The 18023-nt window shown below is 29.8% G+C and overlaps 1 protein-coding gene across 2 annotated transcripts in view; it reads left to right on the plus strand.

The window, feature by feature from the left end:
• The first annotated feature begins 4842 nt into the window (after window positions 1-4842).
• The window catches only part of LOC148236959 (matrix metalloproteinase-2-like), a 293116-nt gene continuing 279935 nt past the window's right edge, over window positions 4843-18023 (plus strand). Inside the window, exon 1 of one of the 2 annotated variants that reach the window (XM_088183400.1) lies at window positions 4843-5095. The gene's annotated coding sequence lies outside the window, so the exon portion shown is untranslated. Of the gene's footprint in view, window positions 5096-17292; window positions 17368-18023 lie in introns of those variants that run through there. The other variant, XM_088183401.1, reaches the window with a different exon arrangement.

An 18023-nucleotide genomic window follows, 5' to 3' on the forward strand; every position in this document is an offset into this window, starting at 1 on the left:
AAAAGTTGCTATTAACGCTTTGGAGAAACTGGTTCTGTGTTAAAAAAAAATGTATGCAATTAATTAACAATGTTCCTATTTTTAAATAAAATACATACTTTTAGTAAGATACAAGGCAGCTATGCCAGCAAAGACGGCATGCGAATTTTACTGGAGAACACAATATTACTGAGCTTAAACTTAGAACTCAAGAAAGTTAATGTGCACCTTATATAATATTTGATAAGTGTCTGCACAGAGATGGAGGTCAATTTCAAGATATTTTCGATAAATTAAATGCATTTATTTTTACTTTGAGATGATATTTGTATAAATATTTTTTAATAAAGTATTTCTATTTGTTATTAAGCATTTTTAATCACCCGTTTCTTCGTCACATCATGTACACTACTTATTACATAACAAATAACACATCATAAACATTACTGTTAACTTAATTACTTATACAATCGATAATCGATAAGCAATAATAATTATATATCGTTATATTGAATGAATAATTGATTACCCTTAAGCCTTTTTGCGGGTCAGTCACCCTCAAAATATCTCAGGTTAACGTACTCTAGGGATGGCAAACATTTTTCTGGTTCGTATCAAAAAATATTTATCGAGTTGCTGGCATGCAAAGTAATTTTTAACAGTTAAAAATTAACAAAAAATATATAAAATAATCTAATTAAGATCATTTAAAGAATATAAATACAATTTAGTACAAATAAATGCACCATTTCGTCTAAAGAACGTTCATTTTCACTAATCCATTGATCTTCCAAATTCAGTTATTAGGAAATCTCGCTGACGTTTCCGAAAATTTCTTTCATGAGTTTATTGATTTAGAAAACGTTTTAAGCTATTGGAATGATTAGATTAAATCAAACGTGATAATAAAAATAACCGTATTTTTTCAACTGAATCAGTAAAGAACAATCATTTGGAATCCAACTAAGTCTAATTTCAACCATTTTATTTTGAAGTACTTTATATTGACTGTCATCCGAGATCGTTGTACATATAAAAGTTTGTTGTTTTGTAGAAAATATTGTGTATTTAAGAAAAAATATTGTACGCAAAGTTGATCTCATTTAATATTTAAAGTTCGCCATCCCTGACGTACTCCAATTATTCGTTCGCATGCGTGAAACTGACAAAAACATACTTGTGGTTGTTTTATTTTAAATTTCAGGCAGGGCTGTGGAGTCTTTCAAAATGTTACCGATTTTAATAATTTTAATAGGATTATTTTTTGCCTGCATGTAATTGTTAGCAATAAAAATAATGTAAACGGTTTTCAAATTATAAAAGAATTAAAGGATTAAAAAAAATCATTAAACAAAAAAGTTCATCTCTACCTAATTCACCTTTTATTTACTTGCTGTGTATAATGTATGTATTTCTTATAATTTTATTGAAAGCCGTGTTCAACGCACTCAACGTGCTTAAAAGAATTATAAATAGAGGGCCATTGAAAATGAGCTATGTATAAAATAAAACGCGCATTTATTGTAAGCATTTAATAAAATATATGTGCATTAAAATAAATAAGCTGTGCATTAACATTGGTGTGATATACACATCAACTGTTAATATAATACCAAAATGTTCCGAACGTCAGTGGAATTATAGATCAATTGTTTGACACATTTTACTGGCCTAGTTAGTAAAATTATATTCATACTATTGAAAATATAACATTTGTGAAACATCCAACTGCTGTTCAAACCCAAACCTAACATGATGAAAGTTGTAAAACTAATTATAGTTGTTGAACTTAAAGATTATTTATTTTAGGTTAGGTTTGTGTTTGAACAGATATATTTATTTAATACTCATTTCTTAACCTTTCAATGCACAAATCTTTCGTTTGAGTGCACATTAAAAATACAATATTGGTATTTCTTATTGAACGTAGATATATTAATTAATTGATAATTTTTATTATTGTAATGCACAAACAATTCGTTTTATGAAACAAAGTATTTATTTAAATGCACATTTTTTTTTAAAATAATTCATTGTTAACTCAAACCCGGTTAATTTTTTACGACTTTTACTCCCCCTTAAATATTACGACTCTGGGATTCCGACTAGACGCCCTTCCTTATGAGGGAAACAACAATGCAATCAGTATTAATTAAAATATAGATAGTATTCATAAAAAATCTGATGTTTTGATATTAGCTGCATTGAATGTGCACTATTACAATTTTTAAACCGGAAGACGCGTTTGCGATATTAAATTTTACTTCCGCTAATGTTTTATCTACGTTGGAGATGACTGAACTCAACTGGTGTTAGGAAAGTTATATTTAAAATGAGTACAATAACTTTTAATATATCACAATGTTATTATTTAAAAAAAAACATATACCGTTTTAAATTAAGTTCAGGCCTACAACATAAATAACAACAACTAAAAACAACAATATGCAAGCAACGCGTATCTAAATAAATGTGCATCATCTCACATAAAATGCAGCAACTCGTCATAGATTTTTAATTTAGCGAACGTATTAAGGAGCTGGATGGTACGAGCTAAAGAAGAATCAGCGAGAATTGTGTTTCTAGTCTGTAGAGCTACGATAATGGACGCAATCGTTACTCATGTGAAGATCAGATCACATGGAACAAAATCTCATGGACAGATTATCAATGTCACACCTAAGCAACTCTAAGAACAATCATATTCAGACATATTTAAATCTCTAAAAGATACTGAAAATATTATATTAAATAAAAAAAATACAACGATAATTATTGTAGTTAGTTTAAAATCAATTTTAATTTTTTTTATATTGGAAGGTGTTTTATATGTCTTATGCTGAGCTGATTTTGATAGATAGTATGGCTATTATGTTATATTCATATGTACTCATGTATTACTTAATATAAATAAATAGTAGTTGAATTAAGAAAAACTTGTTCAAGTTTAAAACATCGTTTTTTATAAAGCATGTAACACTATATGTCAAAAATAAATGATTGAATTATGGATAATTTAATTCCACACCATCCAAATTTACATAGCGACACTAATGTCTCTGATATATTTACTTATCTTCCCACGCTGTATTTCCAATGAATAATCTGACCAAAATATACTTACAAACATCCATTGCGATTTTTGACGACAGATTGCTACATCCGCCCCCGTTTGATTACTCAATTAAGATTAATTACTTTAAACTTTCAGGCCATGTCAGCATTTTTGAGCAATATATATAAATATATGTATCATGAAATATATGTATATTTTACGTGCCATGATAGAAATGTGTTATTATTTCAGCTAAATTATACTGAAAAAACGTGACCTGAAAGAATAATTTTGTGTATGAAGTTGTATATTATGCACTAGTATTACACTGTCGAAAAATCAACAGAAATAATTTATTAAACTAGCCCATAATATTTGGAAATTTTCGGAAAATTGCAAGCAGCTATTTACATTTATTGGTTGTTCTAATCGGACGTGATGAATATATAGCATCAATTGGACAATATAACTACGGTTTTTAATATTAATTTTATGACTAACGCCGTCTTGAGAGGATATCATCTACAATTATTTGACCTACGATCAATTGACCTATATTTGGCAAATGGATGCTTCCAAACTATAGATGCTAGTTGAAAATGATTCATGAAGTCAGTGCTGTATACAATTAATTTGTATGCATCTCGCATGGCATCCGGATACCTTCCGTTACTTTTTTCACATGACATCATATTGAAAAAAATATATAGACAGTTTTAATTAAAAAAACGTGTTCGAAGTAGATATTTGATCGCGTGAAATTGATATTCTGTCGGTGCCGCTGCGTGTTCATCCCTCCCAAATTCCTCCCCCTTTGCATCTTTCTCTCTCTGACATAAGTAAAAAAATATCTGTCCCTTTTTGTCTGGCAGCCCCCGTCTCTTCGTTTAGGCGCCAGACGCATGGGTACAATAAGAAAGTCCGTCTTAGACATTCGAGGTAGATGACATCTCTGCACGCAATTCTTGATATATTACAATTTTATTTTACACTTTGATGGCCGATTTTTTTTGTATTACAACCAAAAAAATGACGGACATAAACAACGTTTGACGTTTCGGGTTTTATCAAAGAGGATCGATTTGTCTTTATATGGTGTGCCGTCATACAAACAAGATATAGTCAAAGCACAACGCTAACGTTTCAGGGAATGGATTTTAAAATAAAATTTAATTTTTCAAATAAACATAAAAATAATATGTATTATAAAATGATTGAATACATTTTTTGCGTTTAAAAAATAATCCATAATTACACAAATTGATATAATAAAAGTAGGTAATTCGTTAATATTTATTAATTAATTTTTTATACATAATATTGAGCACATAAATTTATGTTTTTTTTTTATTTTAAGAATGCAATTTTAGAATAAGATAATTGGATTATAATCCTGGGGCTATTACAGCCCATTTTATACATTTCAATGATTTTTTACAGGGTACGATACTATAATAGTTATGATATAACGTATTCAGAATAAATTTTAATTTTAAACAAAATTTTGAGTGAGAAATCCTTACTACACATTGATGACCATAATTTTATTTATTAGGGCCAAAAAATGATGGATGTCGTCTTTGACAGATAGTAAACAAAGGTGATCGGTATTTTTATATTAAGGCCACAATATGACAGACGTCAAATTGAACAGCTGATATAAATTCGAATAATTGAGTTTACTGACGTCGCTCGTTCCGATCTTCGGAAGCTGTTCGATAAATTATTAATCTGGAAATTGACTTACAAAGGCAGTTTGTAGGCAGAGAGTAAAAAAAGATCACCGCAACCAATGTTGTCATGCTTTTAGTCTTTCGCGAGCTCCGCGTGTCGCTGCACGCGCCTTGGCAGCACCGTACGTTATTTTGATCTAAACAAAACAAAAACGCGGCCATAAATAAAAGTAAATAAATAAACATGTCGTTCTTCACTTTAAATAAAATCAATACAGCGATGTATTGTGTCGAAAAAGATAGTTTCCTACTGTGCTACGTGTAAAATCATGCATATCGATCTGTTTCGTGAAACAGCTGTTCGCAAAGCACTTTCAACGAAGGGGAGGTAAAGTATTTTTATACATACAAATAAATAAATAAACATATTTCGATTGTTGCATAATAATACATTTAAAATTATTTTGTTGTGGTCAAAAGTTAATGTTTTAATCTCGGTTTCCGTAGAAAAAATGCCGTTATCGTTTAATTTGTGGTTCAAATTATATAAGCATAACTAAATAAATGTCGGCGTTTCGTATATCTCGCGTGTTGAATACTAAATAACCGTTTCCATTAGTTAATGAGCTTTGTTTCGCTAGGATATGATCACTAAAGCATGTGCTGAGGAACAAAACGCCTTTAACAGAACACGAATTTAAAATGAAAAGATATTAAGTAAAAAAGGGGGCGTGTGTTGCCGTGCGTAAAAATCACCGTACGTCAGAAAAAGTTCTTCCCTTTAGAACAAAGCGCGCGCATTTAAGATAATTTACATGCATTAAGAAAATAGTCAAAATATTTAGACGAACGTCGCGTTAAAACTAAGATGCCTTTTAGCATGATTTATGCGAATATTGTATTTGTTTACATTCGGTCAGCGATCTTTGTTCTAAATTAATCTAAATTGATCTATGTCTTACTGGAACTTAAATATATACATATATTTGTGATGAACAACATTCCTTAAAAAGTATGTACACGAAAGTGTTTTTAATAAAAATTATCTATTTAAAAAAAATGAAAATTTAAAAATTTAATTTTTGTAACGAATCAATTATATTTTTTATGGTTAATTATTATACACAGGTTGTTATATTATGTTGGTATTAAAAACATTTTACATAAGTGGTGATGCTGTACAAATACATATAATTTCTCACTATATTCACCTAATTCTTATTACCCTTTTTACAGTTTAAGATATTACATAAACAAGCTTTGCTTTTATGCTTCCAGGGATTTTATTTTATTATGTTCTCTTTTAAAATACATAACCACTTTATAAATATTTTATATGTTGAAATAAGACATTATCGATAAAATGTATCTTAAATGCTACAAAAAACTGTTAAAACAAAATTATTTTAAGCCAGGTAAACTTATTAACGTCACTTATTTATTTATTGTAAATTTTTCGTTACAACATGGCTGGCGTTAGCCCAATACGTTACAACGGTATAAGCCCCATCAACAACTATTAAGCAAGTAATAATACACTAGATTGATATCAGTCTTTCAGACATGCATTTTATTAATTATAAACTATTATTATAGCTTACAATTAATATATGTTACTATGCACGATCTAACTTAATTTTATATTATTAATCTCGCGATACTCATTAGTGAGATTAGAAACATTTGATTTATAATTATCATTTGCAATTATAATTATATAATAATTACGCTCTGGTTTAATTGCTAAAGGAGGAATGGATAGAAGGTGGTCCTTCTTGATGTATTATATTTAAAAAATATATGTGTATATATTATTTCATTTACCTATTTCTGAAATCGAGCGGTTTTGCTATCATAATCTTATTATAATCACGTTCATGTTTGAGTCATGGTACACTCTATGTGCAATAGTCCATGACTATTCTCATAGGTTTCCCCTCTTTGTTCGCGTTCGCCCTATAAACATATCACTTGCCAACGATCCAAGAAAACGGTCAAGGGGACGAACCACCACGAATGGTGAATCATTTCTAGGTGGGTGGGTAAAACCACCGAGATCGTTCTCCCAAAATTTCTTACGCTTTTCAGATTACTTTGGGTCGATGTGAAACGCTTATGCATCAAATTTCTATTTAATAATTTATTGCCTCGGTAAATGTATTTACTTTACGATCACCCTGATCACCTTGTATTTTACGATCCTTATATACAGTTGCTTAAAGGCATGTGTATATTGAAAACAAAGCTCAAAGCTCAATTTCGCACCGCGTAAAGTTCTATAAATACCTCTTGCTAAGTTCAATACCACTGCTTTAAGCTTTAAGGGTTGCCAGCCGAGTTGAATCAACCCTGTCGTTGGCAACTCGATTATTTTCATTAGGGATGTAACGGCTCTTTGTGAAATCACACGTGAAATTAACGTGTCGAAACTGCTCGAAAATGTATTTCTAAAAACAAACTGTTTTAAGTCCCCTTATCGATTATGATGCGTTAAAATAATGTTGTTGTAATTTATAAAATCAGATAGTAACTTACTTTTTCTCAAGTGTGCACAGTTTATAAATTATATAATTATTTTATTAATTCATAAATATTTTTTATTTTATATTATAATAAATTACTAGTTGTTTTATACATTTTTATATATGTACATAAATATATCTAATTATTACGGCCATGGCCGAATGAAAATTTATAATATTATTAAGTATATGGAAAATCACGAGCCTCCTTTAAAATTTTGTTGAATTATCGATATTTCAGCATGGTGTAAACGCAATGCAATTTTATTATTATTTATAACATTTAGGGGTTTGCGGTATATTATTATGAAGTATTCGATGATATTATGTTGAGTCTGTCCCTATGATTCATATTTTCTCCTGTTTTTAATATGTTATGACAACTAAATTGTACTAAAATGCACTTATATTTTAACGTAAACTGTAAGTAAAGATTTTTGTATCGCAAATTTACAAGGATAAAAAAATCTACTAATATAAAATAATATATTAAATTGATATATAATATTATGATAGTTATGATGACTTGATCATGGATAAACCGCAGACTGTCAGCTGATTTTAATCTTCTTTAAATAACATATAATTTATGATTAGTATACCAAATACATATAAATAAAAAACATATGTACATACTATAAAAAAATATTAGACAGGAAGCTTTTTTTACAAGACAATAAATATATAATTTAGTTATTATTTTTATATTTGCAAAACTTTAGTTATTATTTTTATATTTGCAAAACCCAGTTGCTTCAAAAACTTTTGAAGTTTGATCATAAATTGGATTTTATCAAAGCATGTTCAGATTAACTTCCGTTAACAAGATATATTAAAACATGATGATACATGAAGATAATGTATTCATCGCGTGTAGACAATGGAACAATAGATTTATTCGTGGAATGTAATGAAGAACCATCGGCTTTAATATAAATGTTTAGATTCGATTCGCTAAAGCTGCTTACTTACACAGTAAATATGTTTTGATAATGTTGCTTATTACTGCAATTGAGTAATATATATTGTAAAGCTCAAGTCACGAACGAAATCCGATTAAATACAGTTACCTTAGACATGCAATCGCTTTAAAAACTAATTTGTAACGATAAAGGGATTTAGAAGTATATCTTAACTGACATCTATAAATACTCTGTAGTGTGTCCCAAACAAATATTGATCTTGGTTAACGTTTCATAAGTGTGGTTGATTGAACTCAGAGTTGGAGATCGATTATAGTACGGCTTGAGAAATTTTCGTTGAACTATTAACAATGTCTGGAGTGAAAATGAATTCTTATTTTAAATAAAAGCATGTCATTTTGTATGGTTGCTCAACTGTGAGGGTCGTCTAAAAAATAAAGCATTTTTAATAATGGAAAAGCTTTCATTAAATTTACATATTTTTATATTTATAAATATTTTTATTTGTCTAACCAATCGATCGTTTATTAACCTTATAATTTCATGTTTCACGTATATAAATATTGTCAAATATTTTAAGAATATCATGGGCATGAAAATTATTATATTTGGATATTTTACTTATAAATTGCAATTTTTGCGCATTAAAAACTTTTTTATATTTCATCTAAGATTCCGAGCTTCAATTTCGTTTTTACTATAACACGTTAATCTGGTTACATTCCCTGATGAAACCACTCTGAACGAAGAGCTTTTACGGATGTAGCATGCCAATTGCCAAACGCTAAACCAGAACCGCTCACTTTATCCAGACAATCGCAAAGTTCATGCGCCTAATCAATCAGATAAGCTACCTGAAACATCAATTAGTTAACAACGAGGAGCTTTTAAAAAGTTTTAGGAATGAGAGGATAGTGTCTGAGCATACGTTATACTTTATGGACTGAGAAAAATAAGCTTCTTGAATGGTGTTTTATGGGTCGATTAATCTTGATTTATTTGGTCTCGTTTCAAAGAAATTTTCAACGATTCCCATCGAATGAGCACAAAAATGCTTTCAGGCCATTCGTAGGATGTTGAACGTGAAATACCACATTACGTCTCGAAACCATAAAAGGGCACCATTGTTTTTTATGGAGCTGGTGATTGACAGAGTCAACGTGTGGTTTAACCACTGGGGAATTGAACATTACACAACCGAGTAAACATTATACAACCGAGATCGATGGAGAGTAAAGAGAGAGAGAGAGAAAGAGAGAAAGAGGGAAAGAGATCGGCATGGCAAGCACAGTGACCAACATTTAGTTTGGCAAAGTGCAAGAACAGAAATAAACTTAACACAAAGTTATTTAAAAGGAAATTTGAGAAGCGCTTCCGAGGTGCGCGTATTTGCTTATTTTCTTCCACATTGTATAAATATATCTTTATTTATTATAATATATTTCAGAACAATACGCACATTATGTCTTATTTTGGTTATCAGCAGGATGTTAGCAATTACTATTATTATTATTATTATACAGCCCAAAAATATACGCACGTAGCTAATCGCAAAATAGCTGTTTTCGCGGAAACTTTGTTGGTGGCCTGGTTAAGGAAAGTCCTTTCTCATTCATATAAATTATACTATATATGTATTAAAAAAATATTTAAGAAACTCTAGTTCTAGATTTTACAGTGAGTTACATAAATCATTGAATTTAATAAATGTTTTCTAAGAAAACATGTTTGCGTTCGAGTCACTGCTATGTATTGTAGTAGTAAGAAATAAGAGCTGGCAGTAGGATTATTGAATACAGTTTTCACTGATTTTCATTTCATTTATTGATTCGTGGAGACGTACAAAAATCACTCCAATTCAAAACAGGGTGATAAATCGCGCATCGAAAAAAAAACTCGGTAGGCTTTAGTGGACCAGTTACTCGGTTTTCGTCCGAATCGTCCCACGGTCACTAACCTCATACGCTTCCAAAAGACAATGGTAAAATCACTCGCTACTATAATCCAGATTGACGCAGTATATACCAACTTTTAATAAGGATTTGACAATTTATTATAAACTTCTTCAGTAATTAATGGCTACCTGTGCCCTAGAAAGTCTCGATTGCGTCCCTTATTATTAACTAATCTGGCTAGGAAACTCCCTTTATGGGAGTTTCTCGATTAGCTTGCAAGATACAATGATGATTTCGGAGATAGTTACGAGGTACTGGAACTAAATATGAGAATAAATATATTTTTTGTTAACTAAACAATTCTTATAATAATAAAAGATTAAAAAAATCTCTACACAAATATAAATTAATAGAAAGTATTGCTGTTGATTATTAAGTTAAATACTATTTTTTTGACATAGAAAATATAATATAATGAAAATAGCACTAATGCATAATATCTATCTTAGAACACACAAATATTAGAATATCTCAATGTAGACATTTTATATACAATACATGTTTGTATATAGTAAATATCATCTGCGTCATTATGACTAAAAGGAATATTTATTTTAAAATTACGTACATTATGTAACGTAATTAATTGATTGACTCAGTTAGTATATACTTCAATTACTTATAGTTATGAGTAATAACTATTATTGTGATCGTAAATTAGTACAATCTAATTGATGCAATGAATAAGGTTTTCCTTTTTTGATAATTATTATTATTATCAATTATCACAATATAGAAATGAAACCGCAGTACTTCCATTTTCCTGGTGAACCGTTCTTAGAACAGTAATAGAAAATGTTCAAAGCAAAAATTAGTAATTAGTGTCTAGATATGTATTTAAATTAATAATACGTTTTTGTTAAACTCTTAAAATGTAACCTCAAATCCTAGGTATTTCTTCGAAGCTTTTATTATTGCAAAAAATACAATGGATAATTTAAACCTCTGAACATGAACGTCAAACAATCGCTGCATTCAAATGACGGGAAATGAAATTGGAAACGAAGATACATGATATTATGTGAATGCATGTATATATATATATATATATATATATATATATATATATATATATATATATATATATATATATATATATATATATATATATACTATAAAAAAATTCAATCATTTTAATTTTATTTATTTTTTTACAATTCATGATCGATACAATACGAACATTAAATTATACTATTAAACATTAAAAAACAGTTATGATGCACACCTAAAATAAATTAATCTCATATATATTGTTCCAACTCCTCATAGCTATTGGCAAAAACATCATTGTGTAGATTGTACTAGAGGAGCGTTCTCAAGCGTTGGCGTCCTGTCCGCAACGGACAAGAATGAGGAGTGCGATCACAACACTAAAGGTTGCAACCGAAAGTCACCGGGCATTAACGAATTGTCGACACTGCCCCTTAGCAACTTTAAAATGCGCTTTATTGAGTAGAGCTACGTTGAGAATGCAATAAAGTATATCCCAACGTTTCTAGCAAAAAAGCGCTAGGATACAAACACGAATAAATTTCATATACCACTTTGTCGAGATATATCATAAATTTTCTTTGAATTGTCTTCAACAAAAATGAGTTATATGCTTTACTCAGATTCCAGACAAAGGAGCTATATTCGAGAACGCTACGAACAATCGTATCGTACAGAACGCGAATCGCTAGGTATTTTTAACATATTATTTACCGCTGGTTAAATAATATGTTAATATTCTTCTTTTAAATACGGTACGAAGCTTCTGTTGAGCTTTCGTGTATTAATTTACTTTCTTGACTTTATTACATCATATTTTGTTTTAAAAATATAGCGACATAAATATAGTGGACGTTAATCTATGTATTATATATTACATTATTATTAATTTATTCAAAGAAATTTGTAAAATATATCCTTTTGCGTTCGATAATGGATTTAAATTTTCAGTATTTTTTATATTATTGAATGTTCTCTTTTATTTTTTCGTCGAAAGCTTTTAAATATTTATATAACCTTTGCTTATAAGATCAAAGCCCTCTCTTTGTGAGTGCGGGTGCGAGCAGTTGAATAGTCCCCCACGGTCTTTGTGAAGCTTTCGAACTGAACACTCTAAAACCATACGAAATAATAACTTTAAAAATATAAAACGAATATATACCGTTGATTAATTAATTTTTGGAAAGATTTTTTTGCAAAAAAAAAACATAAATATTGTTTTAATATTTTAGTATCATGACTCTCACAGACAATAAATATTAAGATTTTTGAACCTTACATAAATTAGTAGTTTAATAAAATAGACATAACCATCATCGTTTACCGTCGTAGACGTGTCTTATAAATTGAGTTAAATTGGTAAACCATAAAAAAGATTTATTTTACACGTGCTAATGCCAATTTGTTCTCGGAGTTTATTATAACACGTCACGGGCGAATCAAAAAGTTTTGGCAATTTAATCGTATTTACAGATGTTTTTTTTTCATTATTGACTATTACAGATATTGGCTAAATTTATTTGTAGGATTTTAAATGCTTATAGAATAAAATATTATTTTAAAATTTAATTTTGTAATATAAATAAATATTGTCATTAGTAGAAAACTATGGCTTCAATTTTCCGACATTTTATTGTCTGTATTAAGATGTATTTTAATATTTTTAAGAACTGTAACACTGTTTGTGTTTTAAATTCAAGAAAATTATGCAAATGGTAAATATAGTTTCTGGCAATGATGCTATACCTAAAATAAGTATTTATGAAATCTACAAAGGTTTCCACGAAGACTTTGAAGAAGTCAAAAATTAAAAAAATAGTGATGGGTGATAAAACACATCAACCACTGATGAAATTATTTTCTTTTAGATTTTGCTTAGTATTTCTATTTATTATTTAATAGATTACCGATGATGTTAGTATCTTATACAATTAATGCAATGCAATTTCTACTGATATTATTGGCATGAGACGAGTAGTCAAAACATAATCATACAATGTAAAAGCAACGATTATTTTGTCAGATATTTTTTTAAAAACATGCATTTTCAAACTCAACAATAAAATTACTGTAATCATTTCAACCATCAACATCCGCAATAATCCAACATTCGTTCAACTCGCATTCAAATTTAATCGCGGTCCATTCATACGTATCTCATTTACACATAATGCAATTTTTGCCTACGGTCAAAACGTACCTGGAATGCTAATTGTTTTTTTTTAGAAAAAAGTTAAATATTAACTTATTCCCCTAGCGCTTGGTTGAACCGAGCCTATTATTTGTATTTCCTGTGTGTGCAGCATCTCGCGGCCACCGACTGTGCAGTCTGTTCATTGTACTAAATCGTTATGTAAATTAAAGTTTTACAAAGCCGGCTTTGTACCATAACAACTTGAACTATAGTTGAACTATAAATGTACACGTCGATTACAGTGCCGCAAAAATTGTAACGGTCGTTATTAATCTGGGACATGTTATGGAGATAATTTTACGAGCCATATTTATAGTCTTGTATAGGGTATTCAAGTAACGATCTACACATGGGATGTAATCAAAAAGTAGAGGTACTCACCGGTATACATTTTAGCAATATAATGATATAAATATTAATAATATTAACTATACAAAGATATATAATCAAGAATATATAATAGTATAAACAAAAAAAAAATATTCCCGGATATAAGCATACGTGTTTCTGACTTTTAAGTGCAATTATAGAGCAAAAAATGTGGTAATAGTTTAGCCGGAGCGTCTTTGCTGATATGTAGAGTTGTATTATTGTCAGCTGTGATGTCTGTGTAGCAGCTGGAATTCGTAGTGATGTGTTCACATGACCCTTGATGGACGATCCGCTGATATATTTTCTGGCAATGCTATTTCTTGGTTCGTCTTTGCACGTATCTCTACTTCAACTCCGTAGCGTTTCCGTCTCTTTTATGTAACCAATAATACTGCTTTCTCGTCTTGATGCAATCTCCTGAATCATCTCTGCTGTTGTCACTCCGTAGCGTCTCTGTAACATATCCCTTCTATGTTTCTCACTGCGTTTCTTTCTCAATTATTCGTAGTTTTAAACTACTCGAATATTAAATAAAAAATGGTATTCGAATATATTCGTAATTTTTTCTCGATTTTTACCGATATTAATTTATTTAACCAATTAGTGCAAAAATAAATAATTTGCCTATAAAATATTATTTAATTAAAAATAATAATTTTAATTATTCATTATTTTCTTTCATACTTTTTGAATTTTATAAAATATGCATGACCCAATGTTGTGAAAATTACTGATCAATGAGGACGTTAAAAGGAAAATGCTAAATTTATTATTTTACATACTTTTTATTAGGGACGTCATTTCAGCTTTTTCCAGGGTGGAATAAAATCAAACCAGTTTGTAAATTTGCTTAGAGATCCAAACACTCCGACTCCTCAACGTTTCCTTGACGACTGTAAATATTTATGATGTGTTATTTTGATAACTTTAATTTCGAAAGCCGTTAAAAGCCTTTTTCCGTATTTCCGAGAATGTCAAAAGTAAATTTACGGCGGATATAGAAGTGACTTTTGGCAAATATAAAGATTGCCACTTTTATTGCTTTCAAGGTATACGATTTGTCGGTCAACTATTAGCTATTTTTTTAAATAGAATAAAGGAATATAATTACTCTGATATTATGAGAGAGAAAAACGACTACATGTGTTGCTCAATAATTCAATTGTTTTATTCTTAGATTTTTTTAAATTTCATTTGAGATAATATAAACGAATATTTAATCAATTATTCGAATATATATAGTTGAAAACCGGAAAAATAATTTGACCAAGTATCACAGCTTCTATAATGCTGCTTCGAATTACGGATGAGGATATTTGCGAGCCAATTGCATCACTTTTTGGACACACCCATGAAATGTGCTCACGCTTTATAAGAGAAACGGCCCAGATAGCTTCTCCGGCGATCGCTAACCAAAGAGTAAAAAACAATAGTATTATACGCAAGGTAGAGTGGATGCGCGCTAGACAACATGTCTAGCGCTCGTCCTTTCCAAACAAAGAGTTGTTTATTCGGCGGTAATTTTTGGGAGATTAACTGTGGAATGGTGCAATTAGGTGGTTCGGTAAATATTTACAATTTTTTACGCAATTTTTTAATCACGAAATCTTCCCTCCATTGTTGTGTGATATATTCTGTGTAGCCTTACATTCGAAACATGTCGATTTCTCTTTTCGTTTGTTTGAAATGGTCAAAAGAATGAAATATAAAATATAAAAAAATATGTAGGTGGTTGAAATCCACACAAATCCAACTGAAATTCAGTAGAAAAACTTTTTAGAATAATATTTACAATTTTTTATAAAATATAGTACGTATGAAGTAATATTTATTAAAAATATAAACAATACCACTGTACAACAATTTTGCATTTTTCTGCCACAAAAATCGAAGAACTTGATTTTTCTGAAATTATATATACTTACAGGAGCGGGCAGTGAGATACTTTCCCTCTCGATCGCTCGCGTGTTAAGTGACGAGAGTAAATGAGAGATAAGGGCATGCGGTGCCCATGCCCTTATCTCTCATTCACTCTTATATAATTTTTAATATTTTTCATAAATAAAGGCAAAATTCATTTTTTTTAAACCTAATTAATTCTTTTTTTATGGTTGCTATTGCTAGTTAATTTTACATAATGCATTTAAAAATCATTGCCATAAAACTCGCTACAAAGTTCTTGTTGTATACTTTATTTACACTTGGTTTTCATTTATAGGAAATCACTGATACCAGCAATTTGATGTTATTTTGCGTGTCGTTGATAAATTTTGTGGTTGTGAATGTTTTGAGGAGGGTCTGAAGACTTTAATGAAACACAGTGATTTCTCAGATTCTAGGCTTAAAGATTGTCGTGTAAAATTTCCTAGAGGATTTGAGGTCTTCTAATAATTTTATAGACATGTCACACAATAACTTGCTGTATTTACAATCTAAGCGAAGGGCATTATTACAGTGTCCTGATGAAAGTTGTATAATTAATACTTTCGGAACAAAATATTTATATTTGTAGCATAATGTTTTGTAATGAAGGAAATGTTATTTTGACCGTAAGTTTAAATATAACTATAAAGCGTCTGTTGCTGCCCAAAATTTTGTTGCTGAGCGAGCAAAGTGACATTTGTTTGAGATTAATATAAAACAATATTGAAAGAGCATTTTAAATTTTAAAAATATCAGGCATATTATTACTTATAAGTGGAGTATCAAAATGAATACCGTAATTTAGTAAAAACTAATTTTAGGACTTTCTGTATTGCTGTGTTATCTAGAGTGTCTAGATTACACGCTACACAGTATCACTACATATACTTATGTAGATAGATAAGACTTCATATGACGCATTGTACATCAGACTCAAAAATTAGTCACATTGTAACCACAAAGATCAACAAACTGACCTAGCGTAATACGCGACCTACATTGAAGCTTTTTAGAAAATTCCTAATTACTCTCCTACGTAACGCTTGAGAAGCCCTGATGACGCTCTTCTGGCCACACATTGCGCGCTTCGCCAAAATCCAAAAACAACATAAAGCGGACGTTGTCAATTTAGGTAGAAAAAAGTGCCAATTGACATCATGACCATGATACGCCGTAGTATCCAGTGGCGTGACAAAAATTAAAAATATTTTATAAATGTCCTCTGATTAAAAATTTAAATTCTGTGACTTCGCGATTCACGAAGTTCACGATTTGGATCTAACAATATTTCTTAAGTCCAGCTAAAATATATTTGTGGGATCCAAAAGAATCAGACGCATTACATAGCACGACACTGATCATATCCTTTCTAGGTGAGGAGACGTTCGAAATTGTGTATTTTGTTTCAATGGAAGAATAAAGGAGACAGTGCAAAAATAGTCAGCAGCCGAAAGTAACAGGATGCAATTAAACCGAAACACATCACGGTTTATATGCGTTTTAATGCAGACCAGAGTAGAGCGTGATTTATTTTATTTTATATTAAATTAAATGTCTAAAATTAATTATAATAATTTATTTATTAATCTGATTATAATAAGCGTAATATAAAAACCACAAGTCCTACGTAGTTGGAATATTTCTGAGGCGTTATCGCGGTTTTTTTTTCGGGAAATTTAATCAACTAAACCGATCGTTCAATCCGTACATTTTAGTCGTCAACTTCGTATCGTTAGGTGCTTCTTCTGCGTCAATTAGCCTTCATATCGGCTTATAAAAAGGTATTTTTAGTGAATTTGCAAAATCAACTATGGTCTCCGATAATTAAACCCTGACTGGGATATTAATAAACGGCGTCAGCTGAAACTTCAGTAATTAATAGCCAGTGGCTGGAGCTGGAGCAAAATCTCGTTTTATGACCGCTAAAAGCTTGAGCTAACTTCCGCGAAGAATGAAATAAAAATGGTTAAATAACGTAGTAATTTCTTTGTTTGTTTTATTCTTTAACGCACTAGGAACATTGTGATGTTTAATTAAAAACGAAACGTAAGAAAATAAATTTTTGTATAAATACAAACATATTAGAAAAATTACAAACTAAATATTAAATATAGTTTAATATTTACGTCTTTAAAGGTGCATATCTGAAAATTATTTAAACTGATTAATGCATTGTTTCTAGATATTACAATTTGAATATCGAATATATTCATCTGTTTATTTTATTATTTATTTATATTTATTCATAATACTATTCATAATGTACTCGTTCATATTTGTGCAGTGCATTATTTCGAAATTTTTATTTTTTTTAATTATAAGAAAACTGTGCTGTGATCTATCTTATCTTTATGTTGTTTGTAACAATATTATGTAATATTAATAATAGCCGACAAACAAAGTAATGGGAAAAAACACTATGCTATTGCCGAAAATC

The sequence above is a fragment of the Plectrocnemia conspersa genome, unplaced genomic scaffold (assembly GCF_051122295.1).
Source record: "Plectrocnemia conspersa isolate PC_06_02 unplaced genomic scaffold, ASM5112229v1 ptg000003l, whole genome shotgun sequence".
NCBI lineage: Eukaryota > Metazoa > Arthropoda > Insecta > Trichoptera > Polycentropodidae > Plectrocnemia > Plectrocnemia conspersa.